General features: G+C 36.5%; 1 protein-coding gene and 1 pseudogene across 2 annotated transcripts in view; one reads left to right on the forward strand and one right to left on the reverse strand.

Moving 5' to 3' along the window:
* Positions 1-27,914, forward strand: part of LOC309633727 (uncharacterized protein) — a 1,009,062-nt gene that overhangs the window by 822,056 nt on the left and 159,092 nt on the right. The gene's annotated exons all lie outside the window — the stretch shown is intronic.
* LOC309633735 (synaptosomal-associated protein 23 pseudogene) lies at positions 13,203-14,432 on the reverse strand (annotated as a pseudogene). The gene has a single exon. The product of its transcript is annotated as a synaptosomal-associated protein 23 pseudogene (transcript).

Genomic DNA, 27,914 nt, shown 5'->3' on the forward strand with positions numbered 1-27,914 from the left:
ACCCCTTCATGACTGAATTGAAAGATACTAAATTGGGCAGGTAGATAGGAAGATGCCAGGCTGATCCTGGGGATCACCAAATCCCCTTCCCACCTAGGCCCTCCTCTTTTGATTATTCATTTTTCCAGTTCACAGTTTTATTTGCTAGAAGAAGTTACTCTTGCTGCACAGATTTAAAAAAAAAAAAAAAAAAATGTTTCCAGAAATGCAAAGAATTTTTCAGAGGGACTCACAGCCTCACTGGGGAAGAAGGGAAGTTTTGTCTCAATACTTCTTTTCCTTCCAGAAACTCCTCACACAGTCTTCTCTGAGTCCTGAACCATCAGACCTACTCCTCCCCCGCATCCCCACACAGAGCACTGCCCTCCATATCCTTGAACTCAAGGTGGGGAATGTACCAACCCCCATCCTTATTCCCTCCAGTCTCAGATCCTCCAAAACCTGGGGACCAGGAAAGGTCCCAGGCAGTAACACTTCTCTTGACAGAGGCAAAGAAATATTAATAAAAACAAAAAGAAAGAAAGAAAAAGAATGAAAGAAAGAAAGATTTATTGCTTTTTCTCTTAGATGCATGATCTCATTGCTTAACTATACCTAATGAGGCCTAATTCTTCCTTCTAAATCTGGCCTCTCAGTCAGCAACAGATTTCACCAGTCCCACTGTGTATACTGATGATGCGCTGATAACCAAATGTCATTCTTGAAAAAACGTGGAACTTTTGACTATTTTCTAGTGCAGGAGTTTTGCAACCAGATTTCTAAAATACATAGTGAAACTGGTTTCGACACTAAACTCGAATAATTGATCTTAGGTTATGAATACAAATTATGAATAACCATAATATTATGAATAACCACAAATTATGAATAATCATAAGTCCAGTTTGGTTTACTAACATCTAATCCTCAGCAGAATGGAAAATGAAAAATATAGAATTCTATATTACATTTGCTATCAAATTTTAGCCAGTCTTGGAGACTCTCTTGGTTCTAGGACAAGGCCACATTTTGAAAGCAAATTCTTTAGTGTAGTGTTTCTCAAACTTCAGAGGACGTAAGAATCACTGGGAGGACCCCCCCAGACCCAGAGATTCTGATCCAGTATTTTGGGACTAGGGGCAGGGAATTTGCTTTTCTAATACAAGATGTTGTTGATGCTGCAGTCATCAGCACATTTTGAGTCGCGCTGCCTTGAAAGATACCCTGTTTATTTCCATTTTCATCATTGCTGTGTTCTCCATACCTAGTAGCTTAGAACCATTCATTATAATATAACTGAAGAGAGATAAGTTATAAGAAATTTTGCTCCCTTTAATTGCTTGATTTTGAATTGTGTCCTTTGCTAAATAAGTAAGCTACCACTGAACCAAGAATATAAAATAAACCCCTAAATTCTAGTAGTTAGAACATCAAGTATTAAGAATGTGCAGTTTGAATGAGCAAGACATCCTTGGTCCCTCAGTGCAGCCCTCAAGTAAAACAGTGCCAGGAACTGTTTAGATTATGATGTCAGCATGGTGGTCAGAGCTCATTGCCCACAGAGTTTAGTGCGGTGACATTGGCTGCTGATAGCGTTTTCTCATTAGCCCTTACCTGTAACATGCTTGGAGAATAGAGGGATACTTAAAATGAACTCACCCTCTCTTGGTTTGACCAGTCTCCATTTAATTGGAATAATTAGTTTTTCCAAAAGTCATACTGATTTAAAGGATATTTTTACTTTTCTGTAGATTTGAAAATTCTCATTGCTGAGGATCCCTTGAAGATATGGCCACTCCCCAGGGCCAGAGAATGACACTCCCCAGCCCCAGGGCCTACCTGACTGTTGGCAAGAGGCCCAGTGTCTACCATGTGGGCCTGTCCATAGAGCAGCTTATAGCATGAAACTGGCTTCTTCCAGAGCAAGTGAGTAAGAGAGGGAGAGCAGGTCATTTTGTCACTTATCTTGGAAGCAGTACCTCTATTCATGCTTCTGCTATATACGATTTGTTTGAAAGAAGTCAATAAGTCTAGCCCATATTTAAGGGAAGGGGGAATCACACAACAGTGGGGATACAAGCAGATAGGGGTCTTTGGGGGTCACCTTAGAGGCTGCCTCCCATAAGAACACTTTTTTGAAATGCTCTCTAAATATACAAAATGAGCCAGTCTCCACAATTTATTCATCATAAAATTTCTCTGGTCAGTTTTAACATCAAACCAGCATACACTGCGATTAGCCTTAATTGTTGGCATGTCACAATACATAGTCCATTTTTCTAATTTGATAATACAGTTGAAATTTTTGATCACTCCAAATTTAATCATTTGTTTTGATTTTCATATAAAAATTTTTTGTATAGAAAATTTTTTAAAAGTTTAGAGGACAGTGTTGAGCTTAAATGTATACTTTTATAGGTCTTAAACTCAAAGAAAATTATTTTCCATTTTGGGATGATTAAATGGTCCTCAGAAACTTACTTGTACTATGTGTTTGCTTACAGAACCTTTCAAGTTTGAGTACATAGTTGAACTTCCAAATAGTAATTTGGTAGAAGTAAAATGGTTAATGTTGACAAATTCACATAGAATATCGTCTCATGAGTATCCAGCATGGATCTCACACTTCATACACCCCGAAGGCCCACTTGAGACCAGGATGCCATGATGAGGTTCCTCCCTCCCCAGTAAGGACCACAGCTCAGCCAGCTGCAGACAGGGCTGATCAACAAGTTCATGCTCTAAAAGCAGAGTTGCATTATCTCATTCAAACTCCCTAGTAAAAAATTATATTCTAGGTACGTTTCTTACCTTCATCCCAAAGGTACACAGAAGAAACTAGAGGAGAGTTTTCTGGATAGACACATCTGGTCCTTTTGTGTGAACTTCAGTCACTCAAAATGGGTATGCTGCCTGTAGAAACGTTTCAGCTTGCAAAAAACCTGGCCCAGTATCAGACTTCACTTGAATTCTACACTGGTAGCAGTGAGTGGAGAGGAAGGTCGTGCAGGGACAATATCCTGCAGAGGAACACAGTCTTGCATGTAAGTGTCTCCTTGGTCTTGCCAAACCTCAGTTTCCTCTTCAGTAAAAATAAAGTAAAAGAGTGACCTTGGGTTAGGCAAAGTCTTAGATACAACATCAAAAGCACAAGTGATTAAATAAAGATAAGTTGGTCTTCATCAAAATTCAAACATTTTGAACTTCAAAAGACATCATTAATACATGAAAAAACAGGCCACAGATTGGGAGAAAAAAATTCCAAAGCATATATATGATAAATGACTTGTACCTAAAATATATTTTAAAAGCATACTCAATTACCAGAAGAGAAAAATGCAATAAAAAATAAACAACTATTTTTGAATAGACATTTCATCAAAGAAGACATATATAGGAAAGACCAAGCACATACATGATTCTCAATATTTTTAGACATTTTAGTAATGCAAGTAAAAAACACAGTGAGATCCTAATTCACTGTCACTCGAATGACTACATAAAAACACTGGACAATAACAAGTGCTGGAGAAGATGTGGAGAAATTGGAACCCTCATTCGTTGCTCAAGGGAATATAAAAAGATGCCGCTTTCACTTATTTGAAAATTAACTCCTGAGCGTCCATCCAAGAGAAATAAAAATATGTGTGTCTGTACAAAGATTTGTACATGAATGGTCATAGCAGATCATTTATAACAGCTAAAAAGTGGAAATAATACAAATGCCCATCCATGTTACAACACAGATGAACCTCAGATATAAGTAAATTCTAAAAAGCACAGATTATAGAATTCTATTTATATGAAATATCCACAAAATATAAATCTGTAGAGACAGAAAGTACATTAGTGATCACTTAGAATTGGAGTGGGAATGAAGAGTGGCTGCAGATGAACACGAGGGATCTTTACGTGGGGGTGGAAATGTTCTAAAGTTGGGTTGTGGTCTTAGTTGTACAACACTACAAATTTACTAGAAACTATTGAATTTTACACCTAAATTTGGTGACTTTTATGGTATATATATATATGTATATTTATACTATATAACATATAATTCTATGGGAATATATATGATATATATACATCAATAAAGCTGGTAAAAAAATAAAATGGTAACTTTCAGTGTTGTGGTAAAAAGTGGAGTTTCAGTGCGTGGTGTATGGGGCTAGTTAATGAATGGCAGCTATTAGTATCACTATTGTCTTGATTTCTGACTCTTCTTTGTCATCATTTCGACTTCTTAACTACTATGTACGATTAAGAGACCAAACTTGTATGTATACTCAAAAAATGGAGTGATAACTCACCTTTTCCTGCCACATTCTTGTGCCATTTAGATAAAAAAGAAAATGAATATGTAATATCATCACCTACAGATGGAATTATGTCCATAATTTAATTAGACCTTATCAGTATTTGAAATTATTTTCCCTAAATTCTAATCCATGAAATAAAGGCACAGTCATTTCTGTTAGAAGTCTTCACTTCATAGTGAAACCAAATTATTTAATAGTATTTGCACCAAGAACCTTAGGAAGCCATTTATATTTTTCAACATTTGGTAGTTTTCTTTTATAGCTCTTGTAAAATATAAAAATAAAATTATTTTAGCTTATAGTCTATAATTAGAGATACAATCAAGAAAAGAGAACAGAAACTGAAATTCTGATAGCAGAATGAATTTTATAGGCCATTAGAAACTTTGAGAGCCACAAATTTTAATTAACATTTTATGTTTGCAAGTTGTTAGAGCCATTGCATTTTGCTGCCCTTCTATGTGTAAGAAGCATATTTTAAATAGTGAATGTAGAAAACAAAATGGGAAAAGCTCCACCAATAATCCAAATATTTCGCTTTTCTTTATGTATTCTCGAGGGTTTCTTCCAAGTTTTATGCTTGCTTCTTTTTATTACTGGGGGGCGGTAATCCTCTACTAGAGTGGGGTAAAGCAGTAAGAAAACACAGGTAAAACCAAATATTAAAAAAAATTTTTTTAACAAGAAAAGTAATGCTAAATATCTAGAATTTTGCTTCATTGCAGAGTTACTTAGCTCCTTGTTAGACTAAGGCTGGGAATCATCATGTTCTTTCACATTTCAAAATAGGCCATGATAGTGTTGGGTACAGACAAGAAAATTCCCAAGTTGCTGAAAATTACCTTTCTGTTTTAAGTAAAGAAACCCTGGATTCATCTATGATTTTAAGAGGCAAGAAAAGACACTGCATGTACAAAAATTAGAAAATTAAAGCGACAAGAAAATACTACACAGTGGAGGCAATGGGCAAAATTCAGACCAATGTGCCCATTTAGGGACTCCTAATGAACGTAAGGAGGAAGAGGAGGGTGGATGTGGGGAAGGTGGTACCTCCTTCCTGCTGACACAAGGAGTGCTCTTGAGTTTCGGTCTCAAGCTCCTTTGGGAGATGAAGAAGAGTTCCTGAGTCCTTGGGTCATTTGGTAACAATGACCTGTGACCACTCCTTTCCCCTGAACCCCCAATGTCTATTAGATGAAATTGTCCTTCTGGCTAACTCTTCAGTGATGTGTAACTCACCTTCTTTTCAGGGTCTTTTTCTTTGTTTTTTTTCTGGACACTTATTGTTCTATCTGTCCAGTGTTCTCTTTTTGGGAGACACTTTCTACCCTGTTCATCTCTGCAACGCCTTCCATCCACATGATCTCTACAGAAGGTGTCATATTCTTAGCTGACGAACCTCTGGTTGATTCATCAGGGATGAGCTTCTGACCTAGGGTTGGATGATCATGATTCTTCCCTAGGAATCTAAAATGAGACTAAAATGTTTCACTTTCCCACTCCCATCTGATTCATCTCATGAACCAAAGACATAATCTTAGGTACCCACATTCATTGAAGGAACAAAAAAGCCATCCCCCCCAGGAGGATAAGAATAAAGTACACACATATAGGGAAGCAGAGAAAAGAGAAACAATCTCTTTTTATTTTCGCAAATTCAAGTTGTATTTCTGTAATGTTATTTTGAGAAGACATATTTCTAATACCAAGATTGTAGTTACATGTCCATTGAGCTCACCCCCTTGTAAGTAGAGAGTATTCACTTTGTTTAAAACTTAAACTGTGTTCTCTTCATCTAAATATTCAAGCCAGTTTCACGTAGAAGCACTCACTTTTCTTAACTGCTGTTGAGATGTTACATAGATTCATACATTGAAAGACAGAGATCTCAGAGAAGGATTTTTAGACAAATGCCACCCTTCTCAACGAGAGAGATCATTAAAAAAAATCACTGGAGATCAGATCTCTTGGCATCAGTCAAGTGAAGTCTTGCCTCCCTGTCCTTGCCAACCTATATGATACGTATTTGACATATCATATAACTAAGAAATCAGTTTTGTTGTTTAACAGCTAAGATTTTTGGAGTTTTTATACCACAACATAACCTTACCTGACCTCACTGGCGTGAATATTTATTTAGTTTTCATACTTTTTTTGACTTTTACTTACATGGAACTTATTTTATTGATATTTTATATGAGAATATAAATAAAAATAAATTTGCTTTGCATTTCATCACCACACAATTATACAATGTAATGTTGATTGGTTTTATCTATATCTATATGTTTATCTGTATCTATCTATCTATATCAAGAAGAGTAGTAGGGAATTATGTTGAGATTTTTAGTAACTTCTGTTTAAGCATAAGAACTATTCTTTGAGGGGAAGCCAGAATGGGAGTGAAAAACTGGAAACTGCACTCAATTGCAAGAAATACTAGCCCCAAAACAATTAAGGTTATGTGTATATCTATATATATATATATAAAAAGGTTATATATATGGGAAATATATATTATTAATATAATATACAGAATATATAATAATTTAATATATTGTATAATAATTTTAAAGATAATAATTTAATGTAATATTAATATTTCACAATATATAATAATTTACTATAATATTAATGTATATATATTATTTTTATGAGAGGGAAATATATATATATATATATATATATATATATATATATATATATATATATATAAAGGTTTTATATATATATATTTCCCTCTCGTGAAAAACCAAAGGGGCAGCACTTTGTGGGTGTAGCACCTCCATGATATGATTGCAAGAGTCTTCTTAACAACTCCTCTATGAGCTCAAGAACAAAACAAAAAATCCCCACTCATTTTTGCTCTAATTCCCATATACATATATATATATCCCTGATCTACAAATCTTGTAGATCAAGATCCTGCTACTCATTACATTGAAGTGTTGTATTTTATTTCATTGGGTGCTCCATCAATTATACTCTTTCACATTTTCTCCCAACTTCCATCAGAAGTGCACACGTACTTTGTTCATGGATCAAACACTGTTGATACCACTTTCATGGACATAGGAAGGTTTACACCAACCTTCATCTTCAGGGATTTCCATGCAGAGGCTGCATTGATAAGGAATGCATATTATCAAGGAACACTTGGCTCTGGACAAGATGGTAACAGCCATGTTATGAGATAAAAGGACAGACTCTGAATTTGGAAGCAAGTCAGAGTGTTAAATGACACTGGTGGCTGCATTTTGATATGTGTATGTACTTGGCTGGATAAAATGTTGAAAGAGAGGGGAAGAATTTGGCCCACAAGTTGCCTATATACTCCTGACCATAAATAAGTTCTTATAACTTAGTTTGTATCAGAAAGCAACCTCCACACCATTAACATTGGTCACGGTCAGGTAGCATAACAAAAAGATGAAATCATGATATTGGAAACATTAAAAAAAAACGTGGAGCTGCTTATTTCATGAAATGTTGGGAAATTACAAGTTTTTTAAAAATGGCTTTATTGAGGCTACAAGTGTTATGTTAGACCTCATAATGAGGTCTGCTATGAGGTGAATATTTTTTAAAACTGACAAATTTAAGGAGAACCCGGCAGGAAGGGTGGGGAGTCTGCTTTAGTGAGGGGTCCAGTCACACCAGCACCGCGTAACAGAGAAAAGCAGCGCACAGCCATTCTGTACTCCACAGAGAGACCAAGAGAGGGAGAAATAGAGTATACACATCAACGAAAATGCAACAAATTGGTAGAATAAACCGGAGTCTGGAAAGTAGTAGTTAATATGGTGTGAAAATATGAATGAAACTTACTGTTAAGATTCCTGGGAAAATCACAGAAACCCCTCAGGGGGCCTTAAGCTCTGATGTGTAAAACAGCAACTATATGCTCAAAGTACCAGAACAAATTGGGAACTTATCACTTCAGAAGTCAATCAGATCAAAAGGAAAATTCAACACTGGGAGCATAATGAGACAGAAATTCTAATTTACTTGACAGAAAAGGAGGATCACTTTAAATCACCATGTGGATACCAGTATTTTAAAATAGGCCAAACAGGCTAGAGAAGAACATTTCAGTAGGAGAAAAATGCCCTAATACACTATCTTATCTATCTTATATAAGCAAGCTCTGGAAACTTTTTAAAAATAATAATTTTCTTGAAGTATAACTAACCATAATGGGTTGAATAGTGTCCCCTCAAAATTCATGTCCTCCCAGAACCTCAGAATGTGACATATTTGGCATTGGGGTATTTGCAGATGTAATTAAGGTAAGGATTATGGTGAGATCCCATTAGATGAGAGTGGTCTCTAAATCAAATGAGATTGTCCTTATAAGAAACAGAAAAGAACACACACAGAGACGCAAAGGAGAACACCATGTGGAGATGGAGGCAGAGATTTGAGTGGTCAATCCAGGAAAATGCCAAGGATTGCCAGCAACCACCAGAAACTAGGGGAAAGGTATGGAACAGATAGTCCCTCAGAGCCTCCAGAAGGAACTAACCTTGCCCAAACCTTGATTTTTTGACTTCTGGCCTTCCAAAACTGTAGAGAGAAAACAATTCTGTTGTTGTAAGCCACCAAGTTTGTGAAAATTTGTTTTGGCAGCCCCTAGGAAACTAATACAGATTCTGGTACTGGGAACTAAGGTGCCATAGTAACAGATACCTAAAAATGTGGAAGTGGCTTTGAATTTAGGTAATGAGTAAAGGCTAGGAGAATTTAGAGGTTGGTGATTGGAAAATCCTAGATCATCTTGATGAGAAAGTAGAAATATGATGTTAAAGGTGATTCTGGTGAGAGCTCAGAGAGAAGTCAAAAGCATTGTAAGGAAAGCGTCTCATCATGAACATCCTATTGTTCATGAACAGAATCTTGATATAAATGTAAATATGATTATAATTATAAATATAAATCTCTCTGGTGAGACTTTAAAAGGAAATGAGGAACATATTATTGGAAATTGGAGAAAAGGTAATTTTTGTTATAAAGAGGCAGAAAACTTGGCTGAATTGTGTTCCTTCATTCTGGGTGGAAAACAGAACTTACACGCAATAAACTCGGATATGGAGCTGAAGAGATTTCCAAGCAAAGCTCCTTCCTGCTGATAGTAAAATGCCCGAGGAAAGAGAGAAATTGAACAAGGAACTACTAGGCAAAAAGGAACCAGCCCTTGATTATTTGGAAGGTTTCAAGCCAATCCAGATTACAGAGTATGAAGAAACGAGGAAATTCATTTTTGGGGGAAGTGTGCTGGGGAGAGAGGGCCAAGGTGTGGCTGGAAAACGTGTTGCAGAAGAGATTATGTAGGTGACTCCTGGGTCCACTCAACCATCTCAGCAGAAGCCCGGAATAGAGATGGGCTTATACGGGGAGATTCAGTGAAGAACTCTTTTGCCTAATGGAGTAGACCCCCTTGACACACACCAAAGACCAATGTGGTTTTTGAGAATGTTACATCAGCAGAAACACTGCCAGCTTGGACTGAAGGGAACAGAGACAGGAAGAAATGAAGGGAGGCTATTAAACTCCTGAGATTTTACAAACAGGTTGTGGGACTGATAGAACTACTTGGCTACAAACATGGGTTGACCTTCAGGAAAAAGGATGAACAGTTCCAAAGGCAGAGTGTGGACATGGAAGTAGAGCCCAGAGACACCGGCTTAGGGCCAGGGGCCAACAAGGCCACCACCATTGGCCCAAAGGACAGGGCATCAAGCCACAGAGAATCTTCTTTGAAACCTAATGGGATTTGTCCTGCTGGGCTTAGAGTTGCTTGGTGACCCCTTTCCATTCCTAGATGAAAACGAGAATGTCTATTGTGTACCTGTACCACCACTCTATTCTGGAAGAGAAAGTGTTACCAAGTCTAAGACCATACTGCTCGCTGCACGACAGGCCAATAATCAAGAGACGAGTTGTAGGGGCAAGGAATAACGACTTTATTTGGAAAACCAGCAGACCGAGAAGATGGTGGGCTTATGCCCCAAAGAACCATCTTGCCTGAGTTAGAATTCAGGCTCCTTTTATACTAAAAGGGGAGGGAGTAAAGTCAAACACTTCCTAGTTCCCATCAGCCTCTGGAGGGGATGTGTTAATATTTTCCTCCCTGCAGTCATTCACAGGTGGGCCTGATCAGGATGTTTCCTGTGAGCTAAACAAAGGTATTTTAGCTTAATACTCATTACCTGGAAAGCAGGGTTCCCAGAGATGGGCCATTATGTATAATTCAAGCTTATAGGCAACACCCCTTTAGTGATTAACTTGTAATAGAATACAAAAGATTCTTCCATATTACAAAAGGTTGTTTTCTAGTTTCATAGGTCCACAGGTGGGGAGACAGTTTTTCCAGGCATGGACCATACTACCCAGAGTCTCACCCATGCCTGATTTAGATGATGAGATTTGGGACCTTTTATGTTGATGATATTTAGGTGAGAGTTTGAGCTTAGAGTTGATGCTGGGATGGGTTAAGGTTTTGGGGGATATTAGAATGGGGTGAATGTACTGGGCACATGAGAGGGATGTGAATGTTTACTATCATGTAGGAGCCATTACTCTTTATTGCTCTTTTATTCAGAGTTTTACTAAATTTTTTTGTTTATGTTTCATGTGAACTTTCGAATTGGCTTGACTAAAGCACCTCACCACTCACCAAAACAAAAATGAAAGCCAAAACTGTTGTTATTTTAATTGGGATCACATTAAATGTATACATTAATTTAGGAATAACTAATATCTTAATGATTCTAGGTCTACTTAAAACCTATTGTTTAAGACATATTTACCTGGCTAATTTATTATTGATTCCCTCTTCCCTTCTATCCATATTTCTTTTTTTTTTTATTTATGGATCTTTGCTTTATTCAGTTTGTCAAATAAGAGCTGACAAAATTATTGCTTTCCACCCCCCAAAAAGTAGTCACAGAAGCACATCACTTATTTGAAAAAACAGTTTCCTTAGCTACAAAATTTAATTGTAGGGATCAAACAGTGGTTATTGGTCAAACCAATCGACATCAATAGCTTTGAAGTGTGCAGAAGCTAGTTTTTAAATAAAGGTGACAAATACCAATCAAATTCTTATAACACTGTTCAAGATCTAAACAAATGTGATTCTGGAAGTTGAATACAAAAGGCTAAGAGAATGAGAGTGCAGTCATCAATAAGTAAACAAAGACATAATTTTCTAAATCATTTTTAGTTAAACAGAATACATTCTAGTTTTAAAAAAAGTTTAAAGCTACATAAAACTCAGAGTAATCTAACCATTTTCTACCTGAGATCAAAACAAGTTTCTTTTTTCCTATCTAAACATAATTCTTGGCATTGAGGTAAATCTGAATTCATGTGATATACTTTGTCAAACTTTTCAAAAAATTTTAAGCCCTGCTTAGAGAGAAATTCTCATATTATATATACATATTTACATATTTTTTCTTCAAAGACTAATGACACATTTATGAGGTTAATAGGCCTGTAATGGGACCATGATACTATTTTTTTAAATTAATTAATTTATTTTGGCTGCATTGGGTCTTCATTGCTACGTGTGGGCTTTCTCTAGTTGTGGCCAGCGGGGGCTACTCTTCATCGCGCTGTGCCGGCTTCTCATTGCGGTGGCTTCTCTTGTTGCAGAGCACGGGCTCTAGGTGCGTGGGTTTCAGTAGTTGTGGTGCGTGGGCTCAGTAGCTGTGGCTCACGGGCTCTAGAGTACAGGCCCAGTAGTTGTGGCTCACGGGCTTAGTTGCTCCATGGCATGTGGGATCTTCCTGGACCAGGGCTAGAACCTGTGTCCTCTGCACTGGCAGGTGGATTCTTAACCACTGTGCCACCAGGGAAGTCCAAATGATAGTACTAATAATATGAAAATAAAAAGCCATTCATTTATACCATGTATTCCTATATGGTGCAAAATGAAATGGGATCATAGAATTTATGTACATAAATGAATCACGAAGAGTTCAGAAATTAAGCTCACTTTGAGAAAACTCATTCTATTCTTTTTTGAAGCAGAGGTTGCGAAATTGTGATGTATAACAAAAATGTTGTGTATACAGACTCCAAAACCAAGCATTGGCCTAAGTTGGCAATAAGTGCAACTTAAATAGAAATTAAACCCAACTAGATCTTCACTGTGGTTATGCAACTTCTGGCTTTAGGGTCTGCACGTTTTACTGAGGTAACAACCTCTTATCTCTTGCCTCTCCTCCTTGTGCCTGCCCCCAGTGCCCCCAGCTTCCTTTTACGTGGCTGTCTTTGGCAATGCTTGCAAATTTTGAAAGCAGAAGAACCTGCTAAGTAAATGGAGAGAATGAAAAATAACACTATATGTGATGTATGAAAACCAACCTAAGAGTATGGACTGAGAAAGAAAATACTAGAAGGAAAACTAAGCAGCAGTCTACCCTCAAGGGAAAAAGAGAAAATAAAAGAATAGGGGGGCTGTTACTCCTAGATCTTCTTCCACATCATCTCCCAATTAGAAGAGTGTGGAAACAAAATTTCAAACTCTGGAAAGGTAATGACTTTGAAGGAGGAGCTAGGGAAATGAATAAATGATAAAGAAGTACAGGGCTTCCCTGGTAGCGCAGTGGTTGAGAATCTGCCTGCCAGTACAGGGGGACACGGGTTCGAGCCCTGGTCTGGGAGGATCCCGCGTGCCGCGGAGCAACTGGGCCCGTGAGCCACAACTACTGAGCCTGCGCGTCTGGAGCCTGTGCTCCGCAACAAGAGAGGCCTCGATGGTGAGAGGCCTGCGCACCGCGATGAAGAGTGGCCCCCGCTTGCTACAACTAGGGAAAGCCCTCGCGCAGAAACTAAGACCCAACACAGCCATAAATAAATAAATAAAATTTTTTTTAAAAAAGTACAACAGTAGCTTTAGCTGTCAGTGAGTTTCTTTGCTCTGGCATTGGCATTGTCAATACGATGTTTGTTGGTGTTAGCCTTTTCTGTGATCCGTTCTATTTGTCGATTTTGAGCCTCAATCTCATTGCCCATGTCCAGGGCCATGTTTTTTAGATTTCCTAGGATACTTCCCACTTGATTCAGGTTCTCTTCCATTTCATCTTCCCTGGCATCATTTGTTATACTATTACATGGGCATATACAAAGGCCACAGCACTAGTTTAAGTTCTGTTAAAGTCTTCTCTGCTTCTCTCATGTCTTTGTTTATTTGGTCCATGCCTTCTTCTGTGTGTTTTAGTTGTTCCCCTTGTTCATCCAGCATAGTGATAGTCTTGATTCCTGTATCCTGAGACTCAATGTCTAAACCCAGGATTCTCCTCGTACTTTCCGGAGACTCATCAGTAACCTGGTTAGCCCTCAGCTGAATTTCTTCTGCTGACAGATTATCCATGATGAATTAAAACTCTTGATAGGTGCAGAAACTGAAATGTAGATATTCAAGCAGTTCTGGCCACGCCCTTCTGGCCGCAGCAGCTTGGACACCTGCAGGCCGAACTCCCACCCATATTTCTTGAAATCCTTCTCCTTTTTATGCCTAGTCTGTTCATTTATTATCTCAGTTCTTGATATTCTAAAGGATACAAAGTAGAATCATATTCTGCTCTCAAGCTGTCTATAATTTCATAATGAAGATAAGGTATCTGCATTTATAATTCAAATCTGAGAGAGAAAATAGTAAGTATCCCACAAAACAGAAAACCTTCTTTAGAATCTAAACAGCCTATAACGAAAAGCAAAGATCTCCACTCCCCTTTCCTATTTATTGGACTGTTTATTAGAGTAGTGCACCAGTGGGCAGTGGAAAGTGGATGTGTATGAACTTTGGAATAGGCAGACCTGAATTAATTGCCTAGGGGTAAGGGCTAGGTAAGGAAACTTGAGTCAAATTTTGGAACCAGTTCTCTTGCTTTCCTAATGGACATCCCCATATCTTCTTTTTAGAGCTGTTGAGGGATGAAAAGAAATACACTTTGTAGCATATCTATTATATAATGCATGCCCTTTAAATCATACTGTCTCCTCTGGTACACTTCTCATCTAAATTCAATGAGCCCACTGCAATGGACACAGCCCATCAAGGAAAAATATTTAATTTAAAGGTACCCTGAGAACTGTATATCTGTGTGTTGTTTGTATATCCTTCTTTAAAGCTATAAAAAAAAACACTTGAAATTTCAAAGCATTAAGTATCATGACTAAAAATAAATAGAACAAAAAAGACTTATGTTCTATCAAATACAAGTTTTCTTCATGTAGGTTTTGTACATTGCTTTAAACATTCGTCATACTTTTGATTTTTTTGCTATTGTTCTTGTTATGAAAATGAAGTGATTTCTTCCATGTATCTTCTCAATTGTTGTTGATTACAAATGTATCTTTTTATAGTGCAAGTCTGTCTAGAATAGAATTCTTTAGCACAGGCAAAAGTGATACAAGTATAAATGCAGATTTTCTTCTGCAACTCAGCCTAAGTTAATGTGGACTGTTAATCCATAGCTTCTTATCAGAAGTGCACTAAGGGAGTATATGTCTAGGATATAATTATACTGCAGATCTGTTGATGATTGTAAAACTATTGATCTCCCTTCATTCATTTTATTTTATCTTCTTAAATTTGTGTGGATTTAACCATAAATCCAAAAGATAAGTTATTGCTGTCAGGGTTGGGGTTGTGTAGTAAGTATATAATAAATTGTTCCTGTGGACCACAAAATTCTTGAGGCTTGATCTGCTGAAGTGACAAATGGAAAGATAGCATCTGTTTTAAATATTAGCTGCTAGTGGGAGAGGCAGGATCAAAACCACAATGTCCACTGTGTGTGTGTGTAGGGGGGCCTTTTTAACAGCTTTACTGACATATAATTCACATACCATAAAATTCACTCATTTATTCAATGTTTTTCAAGTACAGTAACAGAGAGTGCCAACATCATGATTAACTAGTTTTAAAACATTTTCATCACTCTCCCAAAGAAACCTATACTCACCATCAGCTACTCTATATCTGCTATTCCCTGCCCAACTCTGTCCCTACTTCTGGTAATTAGTAACTATGAATACACTTTCTGTCTTTAGACATTTGCCTTTTCTGGAAATTTAATATAAATGAAATCATCTGTGTTCTTTTCTGACTAGACTCTTTACTTAGAATAATATTTTCAAAGGTTCATCCATGTTGTAGAATATATCAATACTTCCTTATTTTGCTGATTATTTCAGTGTATGATATACCATATTTAAATATTTTATTTATTTATTTATTTATTTATTTATGGCTGTGTTGGGTCTTCGTTTCTGTGTGAGGGCTTTCTCCAGTTGCGGCAAGCGGGGGCCACTCTTCATCGCGGTGCGCGGGCCTCTCACTATCGCGGCCTCTCTTGTTGCGGAGCACAGGCTCCAGACGCGCAGGCTCAGTAGTTGTGGCTCACGGGCCCAGTCGCTCCGCTGCATGTGGGATCCTCCCAGACCAGGGCTCGAACCCGTGTCCCCTGCATTGGCAGGCAGACTCTCAACCACTGTGCCACCAGGGAAGCCCCGATATACCATATTTATATGTCCCTTCGTCAGTTGATGGACATTTGGTCGTTGCCATTTTTTTCGCTCTGATGAATAATGCTGATATGAACATTCAAATGCAAGTTTTTTCTATGGACATATGTTCTCACCTTTCTTGGGTATGTATTTATGAGTGTAATTGCTGGATCATATAGTAATTCTGTGTTTAACATTTTGAGGAACTGCCAAACTGTTTTCTAAAGCAGATGCATCGTTTCATATTCTCATCAGCAATATATGAGGATTCCAATTTCTTCACATCCTCACCAACATCTGCTTTTGTCTTTTTTATTTTAGCCATCCTAATGGGTGAAAAGTGGTATCTCATTATGGTTTGAATCTTCAGTTCCCTAGCAACTGATGATTTTGAACATTCCTGTGTGCTTGTTGCCATTTTTATATTTTCTTCAGAGAAATGTCTACAAATACTTAGTCCATTTTTAACATGAGTTATTTATCTTATTACTCAGTAGTATAAGATCTTTATGCATTCTGAATATGTCTGCTATCAGATATATGCTTTGTAAACATTTTCTCCTATTCTGCAGTTTGTCTCATTATTTTTTTGATAGTACTAATTATTTGATAGATAGAAGCACAAAGCCTTTTAATTTTGATGAAATCTAATTTATCTTTTTTCTTTTTTCACTTTTTTGTGGTGTCCCATCTAAGAAGTCATTGCTTGACCCAGTCATAAAGATCTGTTTCCATGTTTTCTTCCAAGATAAAAAACTCTTTTTGAAAAGGAAACAAAATATTCTTTTATATACAAATAATAAAATAAACCTCATTTAAATTTCACTTGAAATTTTCTGAAGTAGGAATTTGAGGTTACAGTTATTGGCTTAACATTTACGGAACAAAGGGAAATTCTCCATATTTAACTTCTTTAAAATGGTCCAAACTTTCCGATAAACCTAAAATGTGAAGTTGTTCTTCTTGATAAAGTAGACTGGTGAATTATTGATGTATAAAGGACAATAGAAATCATGTATTGTGTATTAATTTACTCTACTTTGGAAAAGTCATTATAAAGAATTCAAATTTGTAAACTCTGCAAACATTACTCAGATCGCTTTAAACCTTTGTAAAGCCAATGTCTCTCATTTCTGTTATTGCTCTGACTTGAGTACTGAGGTAAGGAGACTAAACACCACATGCAAAAATATAAAGTGAGTCTGCCTTTACAAATCAAGGGCGTCAGCCCTACACTGGTCAATGAGTGATGACCACAAGAATGCTTTAGTTCTTAGAATTGATAAATTTTTACTCACTAAATAGAGAACCAGTTGAATGAACATGAATGAGGCTCCTTGCATAGTGCGTCCTTGGATGTAGGTTGATCATTGGGAGGGGGCCTTCCAGGAGGAGGGAATCAACCTTGGGGTAGGGAACTGCATCAGTGCAGGGGTGGGGGTGGAGGGAAGCCCGCTTCAGTGACAGGAGCAGAGGCAGGGGTGAGGAGAGAGGTAGGGAATACAACTAGGCTGGGCACATGTCAGAACCACCACGAGACACAGTCTTAAATTTTATGAAGGAAGAATTTGAAGGCTACGTTTGCTGACTCACCATTTATTGAGCAGCCCCAAACTCCCTTGGTTAAATAATGTGCTGTGACCCAACTTGATAGTTTTCTCTTCAATAGGCAACTTAGGTAGAGGGATCAGCAATTTCCCATCAGTGGCAGGAAGTGCCCACCCAAGGGAGACATGGAGTTTGGGAACAGAGAGCGCAAGCATGTGGTGCTCCCACTTTCTTCACTGCCCCCAGGGTGCTCAGTACTCAGTGTCCTCACTGAGCCCCAAGAGCCTGTCCTTAACCCAGGTGTTCAGGCAAAGGAGGAGTGGGATAGGTGGTCCCCTGAGACCCCCTGGTTCCTCCAGCGCACACAGAGGCCCACCTGCACAAAACCAAATCACTGTCACGCTTGAGACTTTTGTGGTATTGATTATGAATATACCCGATACAGAATGCTATACTAAAATGGTAAAGAAATGAATTTGAAGCACTTTAGAAGTAAATGTACTAAAACATTAACCTCATTTATGGGAGCAGGGTTTTCAAAGGACATGTTTCCGTTTAAATACATTTTGTATTTTCCAAATATTTTATAATAAGCATGAATTTCTTTTATAATTAGAAAAGGTTAGTTTAATAGTTTAAAAATTATAATTTAGGAGGGAAAAATTAGGAGGTTGGGATTAACATACACACATTACTACATATAAAATAGATAATCAACAAGGACCTACTGTATAGCACAGGGAACTCTACTCAGTACTCTGTAATAACCTATATGGGAAAAGAATCTGAAAAAGAATAGATATATGTATATGTATAACTGAATCACTTTGCTGTACACCTGAAACTAACACAACATTGTAAATCAACTATACTCCAATATAAAATAAAACTTTAAAAAAATTATTACAATTTAATAGTTACATTTAGTATATAATTAGTATGGTTAGAAATATAATTAGTATAGTTAGAAAATGTTAGCTTTTAAAATAAATAGGCAAGGAAACTCTATGTTATTTCAAATTTCCCGAACTTTTAGCATATAATAACCCATGTGAATAAGTTCCCACCCATGGCTGAATTAGGTATATGTTCTGATGTTTGCGGCATTTCACTGTTAGTATTCCCAGACTCTACATTGTCCAAGATATCATCATTAGTGAACTGCAAAACTAGAAATTGAACCCCATTTTCTGATTCTAGATCCCATTTGATAGACTTTCCTGAGTCAATATTTGTATCCTGATTCAGATATGTTTTATTCATCTGTTGGAATAGGCTGAATTAAATTGCTGCTGGTGATGGGGATTTATTGTCACCTAGTAACACACAGGTATCTAAGACCACGGGCGTTATTGAGTCAGGAATAACTGAAAGTGAGGTGATGCTGGTGTTATATGAAGAATATAAAAGTGTAAGGAAATTACTCTGTATTGATTGCACCTTGGGGAGACACAGACTGCTTCACTATTTCAAATCTCATTCACGTTTGTTATTGCTGAAACAAGACTCCAGTTCATTAATGCCCTACTGCTTGCTAGATTTCTTCTAACCAGGGAACTATTTGAGCATCTCCCAGGCAGGACTCCCACATGCTGCAGTGTTAAATAATGAACACACAAATGGTTTTATCTTCCCATTTACTAAAGATTTTATGTTCTTTCTTACAGTAAATATAAAGACATACTTTTTTTATGCTTCATAGCTTAAAAATATGTTAGTATAGAGTAGACAACAAGATATTGTTATTATTGATCCCAATTCTTGTTATTTATGATATTTGCTTTTAAACTAGCAATGCTTTACTAATCAATATATGTGATACATAAAATAAACTATTTCAGCTTATATTATTTTCTCCAGTACTTTAATAGAGATAATTGGAGTTGTGAGTAGCTCATATTATACTTTTAATATCCTGTTTTTTCTCACTTTGATAATCTGATTTCCAATTATTTAGCTAATTTAGAAAATTTTCTATGCTATTTTCAAAATACATTAATAAATAACTGCTAATCACTTTTTCCATCGACCAGTATTTTTCATTAATTGGGATTTCTGAATAGTACAGTGCCAACTGAGGTACTAAATAAAGCATTCAATAAATATTCATTGTATAAATGAATAACTTGATTATTCTGAGGTACTAGAGTGCCATCTGAATAATCAACTTTTCAAAATTATTTTCTTTTGAAAAAATATTAATTTCTTTTCAAAATTACTTTCTTTACATTTCAATGTGTATTTTGTGCAATCTAACTTTCACGTATTACTTTATTTTTTAATTAAATGTATTATACTAAATGTTTAATTTTTCCAAGCGATTATTCACCATGCATTGAACCTGCTTACATCAATAAAATAATACAACTGGAACATTCAATAAATTTGGGAGTCATTTTTACATTAAAAGATTTCCATATATTTCTAAGAAAGTGAATGCAGCCATACTTTCTTTGTTCACAAGTCATAAGAAACATAGTAATAATTTACTTATGAAACCAGAATCTCAGGCTGTAAAGATGCCAAAGAGCATGGTATGACTGTGGCTTGTGAAACCATATCCAGGAGGAATCAGTTATGACACTCTCATACCTCTCCTCTTCCCTGTGCCCAGGACGGAAGTGCTGCAGTTTGAGAGAAATGTGAGAAGTCCAGGAAATAGTGCAGAAGAGAAGCTAATCCACTTAAAGTCTCCACATCTAAATAATGAACGATCAAAAATAAGAATAACCTCAGAAGTATTTGAAGAGATTGAGAATTTCTTTAGTGTGTTTTTTAAAGAATTAGTAACTGCAAATCATTGGGAAAATATGGAAACAATATTGTAATCAAAAGAGAGGCTCCATGTTTTGATGTAAAACTTAGCCCTACTTGAAAACAACTAGGGAAGAAATGTCTCTTCCTGGCTGAGAGTGGAATGCAGTTGGTCACGGCAGACCAATGGCCCCAGTAACAAAAACTAGTAAAAGTAGAATAAATTATAAAAAAAGAATATGTATTTAAAAGCATCAGAGATATACAGAAGCAACAGTACTGAATGAACTAAAATTTCAGAAGGCAAGAACTTCCAGAGGTGAGCCGACGATAGGCAGTGTTTCCCCTGTTGTCAGGGTTTGGCCGAGCAAAGGGCTGGGCTGCTGCTGGAGAAAACAAAAACTAACAAAGATTTTAGCGGTCACATGGAGCTGCAATAAAATAATTAGAGACTCTGGGGACCTCAAACATATGAACAATTTTCCTAAAAAACATTTGCTGATTTCTACATGAGAGGTGAAAAGGCATATTATAAAAACTTATAAAAGGCAGAGTAAAATCTCCACTAGTTTCATAATCTTTAGGAAAAAAACATTTCCCTGTGCCCTCCATCCTAGTGAAGGTGAACAGACCCAGAAAATAAAACAGACTGGGAAGAAAGTTCTAGAGAGTGGTGAATTGACACTGAGGAACACAGCTGTGTTTCACTTGGACGTATTTTGTGCTTTTGTCAGAAGGCATCTTCCGAGGGACAGAGTAGTTGGGAGAGATTCTGACACTTAGCAAAATGCCTTTCAGATTCATCCATGTTATTATGTGAATCAACAACTCATTGTTTCTTATTTATGAGCGGTATTCCATTGTACAGGTGGACCACAGTTTGTTTAGTTTCTCATCTCTTCAAGGATATCTTGATTGTTCCCAATTTTTGTCAACTGTAAGCAGTCATGTACAGGCCATTTTTGTGTGAATATAATTTTTCAATTAACTTGAGTAAAGCATAGGAGTGAGATTACTGGGTTGTAACATAAGCATATGTTTAACTTTACAAGAAGCTGTCTTCCAAAGTGGCTCTGCCATTTTGGATTCACATCAGCAGTGAATGAGAATTCCTGTTCTGCATACTCAGTATTTAGTGTCATCATTTTATTGTTTTAATTTTACTAATTCTAACTGTGGTATCTCATTCTGATTTTAATTTGCATTTCCCTAAAACCAGTGATGTTGTGTTCCGTTGATATTTTTATTCCAGGCTGGTTAGTGTGGTGCTTGGGATGGAGGTTGGATGATCGTTGAATTCTCTGATTATTTAATTAAACCTCAGTTTTAAGCAGTCACTCTGAATCTGGGTCTTGGGAGATGGACCTCACTCGTGTTCTTGTCCCTCCTCCAGGTTCCGTGGATTTCCATCAGCCCCCTCCCCTATGGTTTGGCCACTCTTCCCTCTGAAGATTGAGGTTTTATTCATTTGGAAAGATAGGGGAGGTGGATCTGGGTAGATTTTCAGTGGTGGCCTCCATTGTTCTTCCCCAGCTCCCCAGACTGCACGTTTAACTGATCTTCCCCCTTTAAATTAAGATCTTTGTTCTTTAGGATAAATAAGGAGGGAGGGGTCTGGGTGGGGTTTTGGCAGTGGCTGCTGTTCCCTCTGCCAGCCAGTACCTTTCTCAGCATTCTCCCCATCTTCCCTGTGGTTGTCTGGTGGGGTTTCTAGAGGGAAAAGACTGCAAGACGGCAAAATCCCGCCCTCATATCAGAGGCTTCACACTCTCAGTATAGCCCATGCTTCGACAATTTGTTTAAAATGTCTTGTTTAACATTTCTACCTATTTATATGTTATGTGGCAACTTCTGTCTCAGGTAAGCAAATGTTCTGGTGCTGTTCTCCCTACAGATTCTCGTCGATCAGCTGTGTCCTCAGTTCTCTTATAGTCTCATGAAAATTCGTTAGCTTCCAGTTTTACAGCTTTTTTCTTGTTTTAAGGATGGGGGCAATCCTCTTTCTAACTCCTTACATCACCAATCTAAAACCGAAGTCCAGTTTTCAAATTTTGAAGCTGTTGGCTGATAGACTAAGCTACAAATCTTTAAAGGGCAAAAATGAGTCTCTCTTAAACCCATCTTTTGTGTTTTATTTTAAATAATGTACTTTTAAATTCTAGAATATCTACTTTAGGGCTATGTTGTTTGGAGAATCTAACAATCTGTCAATTGAAAGCTATTGAGGGCCCAGCCTTAGAAAGAAGGATGAGGGAGAGGTAAACGAAATCGTACCCAAACTGAAATTTACTAATTGGATGGAAGCAACCAGCCCCTTATGGTTTCTGTCTAATAGAAGAAATGGATATGTAATAGAAGGTACCATCTAGATCCTCAAATGTTCTTTTATCCAAAATCTGTGACATGCGATTAAAAATTACAAGACATGCAACAAGGTAACATGGTGTGGCTAAACCCACAAGAAAAAAGAACAGATAGTAGAAAAGTTCAATGGATGATCCAAAAGGTAACCTTAGCAGACAGGACCTCTAAGTAATTATGATTAATATGCTAAAAGAATAGAGAAAAAGACACAAAAATGATTGAATGGATGATTTTATCAAAGAATTTAGACATTCTATAGAAGTAAAACCCGTAACTTAAAAAAAAAAAAAAACCTGTAACTTAAAATTGAAAAATGTGATATCTAAAATTAAGAACAAAATGGATAGCTTTAAGAACAGATTGAATAGAACAGGATTACTGAACTGTTCAATAGAAAATGCCCAAAGTATGGCATTTCTTGAAATGAATTCAGGAGAATTTTTTTTTTTATTTTATTAAGCCAAATGATAACTCTTTTTAAAAAGTCTGAAATACCTATCATGAAACGTGATGATAATTACATCTAAAACTTTTATCTATTTCCTAGTAAGTATTATGATTAAAGTAATCCACAAACCCATACTGACAGTGTTAAATTAGTTATAAGTAAAAATATGATTGAAGAATCATTTAGCTCAGAAACCTTAAAAACAGCAATAGTATAATACAAAAAATTACACTTGGTAGAAATAATCAGCACAAAATAATATTGATGACAGGTAAAATTTACATGGTAAGATTTTAATTTGGTAAAATGTTGATAAATAATTAAAAATTCTGACAATGTTTAAATGTTTAAAATCTTTTTAAATTAAATTAAATTTTTTTTATTTTTAATTTTTTTAACATCTTTATTGGAGTATAATTGCTTTACAATGGTGTGTTAGTTTCTGCTGTATAACAAAGTGAATCAGCTATATGTATACATATATCCCCATATCTCCTCCCTCTTATGTCTTCCTCCCACCCTCCCTATCCCACCCCTCTAGGTGGACACAAAACACCAAGCTAATCTTAAATAATTGCACTTAGTTAACAACTACAGACAAAACAAAATGCACATTTAGATAAGACAGACAGTAAACTTTGGTCATTAAATTAAATTTTTTTCTATAATAGTAATTCACTAAGGAATTGGAACCAGTGAAATTACTTTTAATGCAATTTTTAAAATGTAGAAATTAGACTTTATCTACAGTTGAAATACATTTAAGGAAGACAATATTAATTGAATATTTTAAATGAAATAAAATGGCAATTTTGATATGATTTTGATTAAAGTTTTGTATTCTTTTGATAAATATGAAAGTAGTGGGGTCAAAATATGAATTGCATGAAGATGACAGGAGCAAAGCTATGGAATCAAGATATTTTATAATATCAGGTTTTCTAATCTTTTGCCTTGAATTTTGGAAGGCTTTCATCCTTCTCTGAGAAGCAAACAGACAGTTCACTTACTTTTGAACCCTAGCTCTGAGTACAGGAAAGCCACTTTATTTTGGAAAAAACAACAACAACAACATACTTTTCCAATTTCCTTTTCCTTTAACAATCTTTTAAACTCTCAAATGATTTAAGTAATTTCTTCTAATGTCAATAAGTTACTGCGAAATGGCCTCAATTCCAAAACTTCTGTATACTTCTCTAGGTTTGAGGAAATCTAGATGTATATTCTGGTATTAAAAATGAGAAAATTGGTCAAACTTATTTTATAAAGTAATTATATATCTCACTAGTTATATGATCTTAAGCAATTATTAAAACCTCTTGAGCCTCTATTTCTTCATTTGTAGTACAGACTGAATAATACTTAGCTCATACATTTCATGTGAAGATTAAATAGAACATAATTTGTAAGTCACTTGGCATGTAAATATTTGATAAATTATCATTTGTCTTCTTTCCAGTAAGAAAAATTGTGAACCAAAACTAGTTCATTAATTTTTTATTTAGATCAACTTCTATTCAATTTTGCACTCAAATTATCTTTATATTCAAACTCCAAATTCAGTATTTAACTCAGGTCCCATTGATAAGTTACGTGGTATACTATACATTTAACCCTGAGTCGGGTGGGCTCTTTAAATTATAAGGAGTGAAGTCAGTCTTGCTATTTCAGTGAGCATTTGTTGTAGGACACATGTGTCAAGGAGGGAGACAAAACTCATGCCAGCAGAAGGATAGCTTGTCCACATGGAGACTGGTTGTTTAATGAGGGAACTGTGGGGATCCAACAGAGCTTAACAGACCTGGGTATCTCATTGTCCCTTCATGGTGGGAGACATTTTCCATAGTGTACAGCCTTCAATCTCTACAGTCATATAATAAACTGTTAGCATGGTTGTTCAGTCCACTTTTTCAGTATAGAATGTGCTAAATAATGTGACAGGTTGAAACAGAGAAGTAGATTTTTATTTCAGAGAGGTGTTTTTTTAAAAAACATTCCTAAGAATAAGATAGAATACATGAAAGAATATGGGAGGTGGGAAATAAGATTCTCACACCTCTTAGGAAAAGCACTTTCTGGTGAGAGAATTGTGTGGATGTGATGACTGTTTTTCCTGAGTGGCAAGATGATAGCTGTTGCTTCAACAATGTCAGGCATCAATGAAAATGTGGCACTGATGTGTGGATCACTGTCACTGTTGAACCACTATTCCAAAAAATTGTAAGAGGCAGCAAACTCCAAAACAGAGTATTATTAGCAACACATTTTAGCTCTTAAATTACAAATTTTGATGACAAAATTTAGGGCAAAGACAAAGGAAAATGAAATCCAGAGACTGGAGTTTTGATTTTAGCTATATCATCTTAGGTTAGTCTCTTAAACACACTGGCTAATCTTCTTTATCTGACTAATAAAGGAATTAGAGCAGACTCAGTTTGCAAACTCAAATAATTTCAAGTTTCAGGCAGGTAAAATCAGCAATTGATAGTTATTTGACAGCCAAGGTGAATTTTCACAAACATAGAAAAAGCCAATTTCTATACCTGTTAGGAGTCAGAATGGTGACTGGGGTTACCCTGGTGCTTGCATAGTCAAAATGCATTTAGAAGTGTGTGTCTTTGTATGTGTGTAACTAATTAAGATATCTTCAGGGGCATAGCATTTTATGATAAAATCCTCTTTAGAATAAATTTAAGTTTTAAAATTCTATGATTTTTATAATGTTATCTCTAATTTGAACATCATAATCAGAGGAGATTGTTTTTTTTAATATTTAACTTTATTTATTTATTTATGGCTGTGTTGGGTCTTCGTTTCTGTGCGAGGGCTTTCTCTAGTTGCGGCAAGCGGGGTCCACTCTTAATCTCGGTGCGCGGGCCTCTCACTGTCGCGGCCTCTCTTGTTGCGGAGCACAGGCTCCAGACGCACAGGCTCAGTAATTGTGGCTCACGGGCCTAGTTGCTCTGCGGCATGTGGGATCTTCCCAGACCAGGGCTCGAACCCGTGTCCCCTGCATTGGCAGGCAGACTCTCAACCACTGCGCCACCAGGGAAGCCCCAGAGGAGCTTTTAAGCTGACTTCTCTTGTTTCAAATTTCATAACACTCAGTATTTTAAGATTTTCCTCTTTCATGGAAATGATAAACAACAAACAGATATTAGAGGAGTTTTGGAACAGCTGTATGCAAAATCATGCTGCCTCTTTATCTAGAAAAAAATCAGGATCAATGTGAATACTGCTATGCCTGATTTTATTTCATTCTCTAGGAATTAATTTTTAACAGCTTTATTAAGATATAATTCACATACCATAAAATTCCTCCATTTAAAGTACAAACTCAATTTTTTTTTAGTGTAGCATCAGAGCTGTGCAATCATAACTACTGCCTCATTTTAGAATATTTTCGTCACCCCCACAAAAAATACCCGTATCCATGAGCAGTCATTCTCCATGCCCCACCCCTACTACCGCCTAGCATCTGGCAAACACTAATCTACTTTCTGTATCTATAGATTTCCCTATTCTGGAAATTTCATATAAATGGAATCATATGGTAGGTGGCATTGTGTGTCTAGTTTCTTTCACTCAGCATAATGTGTTCAAGGTCCACCCACGTTGTTGCATATATCAGTATTTAATTCCTTTTAATTGTAGAATGATATTCCTCTGTATGGGTATATCACATTTTATTTATTCATTAATCAATTTATGTTTCCACATTAGTTATATGGGTAAAGCTACTATAAACATTCATGTACAAGTTTTTGTATGGATGTATGTTTTCATTTCTCTTGGGCATATACTTAAGTGTAAAATTGCTAAGTCATAGAGTAACTCTATGCTTAACATTTGAAGAAACTGTCAGACTCTTTACCAAAGTGGCTATACAATTTTAAATCCAACCAACAATATATTAGGCTTCTGATTTCTCCACATCCTTGCCAACACTTGCTTTTTTTAACATCTTTATTGGAGTATAACTGCTTTACAATGGTGTGTTAGTTTCTGCTTTATAACAAAGTGAATGAGCTATACATATACATATACATATATCCCCGTACCTCTTCCCTTTTGCCTCTCCCTCCCACCCTCCCTCTCGCACCCCTCTAGCGGGTCACAAAGCACCGAGCTGATCTCCCTGTGCTATGTGGTTGCTTCCCACTAGCTATCTATTTTACATTTGGTAGTGTATATATGTCTATGCCACTCTCTCACTTCGTCCCAGCTTACCCTTCCACCTCCCCGTGTCCTCAAGTCCATTCTCTATGTCTGTATCTTTATTCCTATCCTGCCCATAAGTGCTTCAGAAACTTTTTTTTTTTTTTTTTAGATTCCATATATATGTGTTAGCATATGGTATTTGTTTTTCTCTTTCTGACTTACTTCATTCTGTATGACAGACTCTAGGTCCATCCACCTCACTACAAATAACTCAAATTCGTTTCTTTTTCTGGCTGAGTAATATTCCACTGTATATATGTGCCACATCTTCTTTATCCATTCATCTGTCAATGGACACTTAGGTTGCTTCCATGTCCTGGCTATTGTAAATAGAGCTGCAGTGAACATTGTGGTACATGACTCTTTTTGAATTATGGTTTTCTCAGGGTATATGCCCAGTAGTGGGATTGCTGGGTCATATGGTAGTTCTATTTTTAGTTTTTCAAGGAACCTCCATGCTGTTCTCCATAGTGGCTGTATCAATTTACATTCCCACCAACAGTGCAAGAGGATTCCCTTTCTTTCACACCCTCTCCAGCATTTCTTGTTTGTAGATTATTTGATGATGGCCATTCTGACTGGTATGAGTTGATACCTCATTGTAGTTTTGATTTGCATTTCTCTAATGATTAGTGATGTTGAGCATCCATTCATGTGTTTGTTGGCAATCTGTATATCTTCTTTGGAGAAATGTCTATTTAGGTCTTCTGCCCATTTTTGGATTGGGATGTTTGCTTTTTTTGATATTGAGCTGCATG

The sequence above is a fragment of the Balaenoptera borealis genome (assembly GCF_965194805.1).
Source record: "Balaenoptera borealis genome assembly, chromosome: 8".
Classification (NCBI taxonomy): domain Eukaryota; kingdom Metazoa; phylum Chordata; class Mammalia; order Artiodactyla; family Balaenopteridae; genus Balaenoptera; species Balaenoptera borealis.